Genomic DNA, 4,727 nt, shown 5'->3' with positions numbered 1-4,727 from the left:
TGTGCAGACAGAGCGAGAATGGCAGACAAACATCAACAACCCGATCTTCCTTCCTGGTATTGTAGTACTTTTAAAGTTTTCTCACCGGTGAATGACACATGATGTAGGCAGCCCTGCGGTTCCCAATCCCAGTCCTTGCGCATGTATTTTGCATGTATCGCTTAGTTAACACACCCGATTCAGATAACCAGCTCATTAGAAGAGAGCTACATGCATGAACTGTGTTCCGATCGATATGATAACACAGTGTTCATTGCTCCCTACTCCCTGAGCAGGGGAAATCCGTTGAAGTTCATTTAACTTCGGAACATGGGCTGGAATTGGGAACCGCTGATGTAGCCTATTGTAGTAATGTTGTCTCTGGTATTCTGGTCTGTGAGTGAGCGTATATGCGTTCAGGGGGCATGGCTTTGGACAGTGATTGCAGGGAGGGTGGGACGTTCGCTTTCAGTGCTATCAGACTAAAGTTAGCATTTTCCAAGATCTCCTACTGCATCTTTAAGTTTATTATGAAGGCATTTACATAACAACTGTTATTGTAACGGTTTTGTCCGTTAATTTCTCAAATTTCACAGATTAATTTTGGTGTTAATTGTACAACCCTAGAAATGCATAATTCTGAGTCTGAGGACGTGAAAGCTCTGAGTCTGGGTTGTCATCTAGTAATTACAGCAATACAAGGCATATTTGTATATATGTAAACTATGAAGGAAACAAAATTATTACATTTAAAATGGGCTTTTCATGCACTTTGGACAAACTTATGGTTTATGTCACTATCTCTATCTGGAGCCTGTGAGAGCCTCGCGAGAGGGCACTATAAATGTTTTGCAAATTACATGAATTTTGAAATAAGTTAAACCGGAGTGCAATGCATTGCTGACAGTTACTAACAGTTCAATATCATCTGAACAATATCTATTTATAGCTCAGAATGAAACAAATGTATGGTTAATAGTGTTATTTTTATCACAAAAACAACAACACAATAACACAAAGAGGTATTTGTGGTTGCTGGACTTTGACTCAGACCACAGAACATATTAACCTACTGGAAGTACATGCCGTGTTCATGACTCTAAGGTATTTTTTTCTCAATTGAAGAAAAGGTGCAACATTTACTATAGAAGGAAAAAAACGGCTGCAACCTCTACTTCAGTTGGTTAAGCAGCTTTTTTAAACTTTCTTTTGTACGTATATTCTAAGGTATTTCTTGCCAGTCCTGGCTGTCACGATTATGGACTTTTGTTTTTCTTTCGTTTCCTGTTCTCCTGTTTAGTTTTGTTCCTTTTATCTAATTTCTGTTTCCCCTTGATTACTTTAGTCTGTTCACCTGTGTCTTGTTAATTATCCTCATTTGGTCTGTGTATTTAAGTTGCTCCCTTTCTGTTCATGGTTGCCGTTTATTGATGTTGATTTGCTTATGTTTGGATGTACCTCTCTTCAGAATAACCGGCCACAAAACATGTAGGCGGCGTGTTTCTGCACGTTTTTATTTTTTATTTTATGGACAATCCTGCCGTCCTCATCCTCCTTTTGGAGCAGGGGGATCACTCTCTCGAGAATCACATGAGAGACTTTGTGAACCTCGCTAACTTAACACACACTAACTGGACGACTGCCTCACCACGTTCTATCGAGTGGGATTAAACACAGTTGTCCGGGGACGGTCCTCGAGAAAGCCTCACCGCCTTCGTGGAGTGGGTGCTGGCGAGCTGTAACTCACTGCTGACTGCTTACTACACTGATGAGGATCTCGTCAGCCCCACTCCGGACCCAGAGCCCAGCCAACCATCACCCCGCTGTGCGGAGCAACAGCCAGAGCCCACCGCAGATGGAGAACTACAGCCCACCGCGACCAACGAGCCATCACTAAAAGGAACGACAGAGCTGAGGATCGCCCCGGAGCCAGAGCCCCATTCGTCTGACCAGGTGTGTAAGTCGGCAATGAAGCCTGCCTCAGAGGATTACACAATGGAGAGTGAGGGTGAGGAGGAAAGCCTCGCCCACTGTTGAGGGTGAGCTGAACTTGTATGTGGACACGCCTCCTCTTCTCCCGTCTTCTTCTGAACTCTCTGCTTGTCCAGTTATGGCCAAGGAGGCCATTTATGAACTGTTTGTCTGCCCTGAACTGTCAGTCTGTTCTATTACGATCATGGAGGTGATTCCCCTGTCCCTGGCGCTCCCGGTGCTGGGAGTTGCCATCTGGTGTGTGTGGACAGCACACACCATCCCTGAACCCCCCGATTATCCTGAACTCCCACCCAGCCTCCCTCTCCCACCTCCTCAGATCAGTCGTCTGCCATTTTCTGCCCCTCTGCCGCTGCATCCTGCCAGTCTCCATCGGCGTTGTGGCTGGAGGATCCCTTGTCTCCGCCTCTAGCCTCTGAGTCCCAAACTCAACCTCGGCCCGTCGACCCACCGGCTCCACCATGGCTCCTGGGTCTCTCATCTCCACCGTGGCCCGTCAGTCCACCAACTCCGCTGGGCTCCCTCGTCCCTCCGGCTCCGCCTTGGTCAGTCGTCCCCCTACCTCCACCTCAGGACTGCACTCCTCCGGCTTTGCCTCGTCCCTCCGGCTCCGTTGGGCTCCTCTCTCCCTCCGGCTCCACCTTGGTCCTCGGTCGCTCCGGCTCCACTGCGGCCTTCTGGATCCCCACCTGCGCCTCGGTCGCCAGAGCCGTCGACTCCACCATGGCCCTCTGATCCCCCAGTGTCACTCCGGCTCTCCGTCTCCGCTTTGGGCTCCCCTTCCACCGTCTCCATCAGTTGGACCCCTGATACCTCCAGTGTCACCCCCTTCATGGTTCCTCCCTCTGTCAACTCCACCATGGACTGATAGTGGAGCGTCTGGAAGCAGAGACTGATCATAAAATGGCTGCCAACACAGAGACTCTTTGCAAAATGGCTACCATCCCAAAGACTTATCATAAAATGTCCGCCAGCCCAGAAACTATTCCTCTAGTCTCAGTGCTCCCCATAATGAGGGTCGCTATCCTGTGCGTTTGGGCTACTTACTGCTCAATTACTCCTCCTGAGCCCGCTCCAGTCCCTGAGTCTGCTCACAAGCCTGCTCCTGTCCATGAGTCCGCTCCGGCCTATGAGTCTGATCAAGAGTACGCTCTAGTCTCCGAATCAATTCCCGAGTCTGATCCTGTCCCCGAATCCACTCCCGAGCTTACTCTGGTCCCAGAGTCTGCTCCAGCTCCCCCAGAAGTGGCAACTTCCGCTGCAGAACCTCCAGAGGTGGTGGCATTCACTGCAGAACCTCCCGAAGCGGCTGCGCCCGCTTCAGCTCTTCTCGAGGTGTTGGCTTGTGCTGCAGAACCTCCAGAGGCAGCGGCGTCTGCCTTTGAACTTTTAGCCTGTCCTGTCACGGCCAAGGAGGCCATCTGTGAACAATCTGTCTGTCCAGCCACGGCCAAGGAGGCCGTTTGTGAACTCTCTGACTGTCCTGTCAGGGTGACCGTCTCCGACCTCTCTCCCAGCTCTGCTTTCGTTAAGAAGCCCGGTTATGAACCTGTTGTCCCACCCAACCTCCCTCTCCCTCCTCCTCTGCCTGTCATGTTCTTTGTTCTGTCTCCGCTGTTTTCTGTCTGTCCCTCAGGTCATCCTTCGAGGGTGGTTAGCGGTCAGGATTCGCCTCGGGACAGTCAGCCTCCAGCTGCACCAGAGTTGAAGGATCCCAGATCTCCACGCTTACTCTGGTCCCCGAGTCCGCTCCAGCTCCCCCAGAAGTGGCAACTTCCGCTGCAGAACCTCCAGAGGGGGCGGCATTCGCTGCAGAACCTCCAGAGGTGGCGGTATTCGCTGCAGAACCTCCCAAAGTGGCAACGCCCACTCCAGCTCTTCTTGAGTTGGCGGCTTGTGCTGCAGAACCTCCAGAGGCAGCGGCGTCTGCCTTTGAACTCTTAGCCTGTCCTGTCACGGCCAAGGAGGCCATCTGTGAACTCTGCCTGTCCAGTTACGGCCAAGGAGGCTGTTTATGAACTCTCTGTCTGTCCAACCACGGCCAAGGAGGCCGTTTGTGAACTCTCTGACTGTCCTGTCAGGGTGACCGTCTCCGACCTCTCTCCCAGCTCTGCTTTCGTTAAGAAGCCCGGTTATGAACCTGTCACAGCTGGCTCTTTGACAAAAATCATGTGGCTCGCAGGATCTCTCACCCTTTACCAACAAATGATCTATTACAAAAACTATACATCACTAAAGATCAGCAGTTCCTTTATTGTAGAGACCCCATAAGCTGATAAAATGTTTAAAATAATAATAAATTTTTTGTACTGGCCAAAGTGCGCGTTCAGTGCTGTTCGCGAGAGGCACGACAGCAAACCACTGACGTGTCTATTGGCGCTTTTCCACTGCATGGTAATATACTTTGTTTTATAGAAGATGGTGTTCTCCTGTGCCAAGAGCCAGTATGAAACATTTCGCCGGTTACTTCCGCTTTTTTCTGCGCAGCTTTCAGCAGGAGGGACTGTTAGCGTTATTAATAAAGAAACGTGAATGAATGAGACAGTAAAGAGCGGGACATGCTTGATATTTTCAACATTGTAAACCCCTTGTAAATCAACATCACAGTAAAAGCCCTGCACAATTTTTGATGGTTAGTTGAATAATTGACTCTTTGGTCAAAAAAGGTTCCTGACCCCTGAACTAACCTATAAGTTTTTCCTTTATGATTGATGCCATTGCTTACTTTTTATGTTGCGTGGTTTGTACATTTGTTC

This window comes from Sinocyclocheilus rhinocerous, unplaced genomic scaffold (assembly GCF_001515625.1).
Source record: "Sinocyclocheilus rhinocerous isolate Xijiao unplaced genomic scaffold, SAMN03320098_v1.1 scaffold847, whole genome shotgun sequence".
Taxonomy (NCBI): Eukaryota; Metazoa; Chordata; class Actinopteri; order Cypriniformes; family Cyprinidae; genus Sinocyclocheilus; species Sinocyclocheilus rhinocerous.
Note: the sequence above shows the minus strand (reverse complement) of the source record.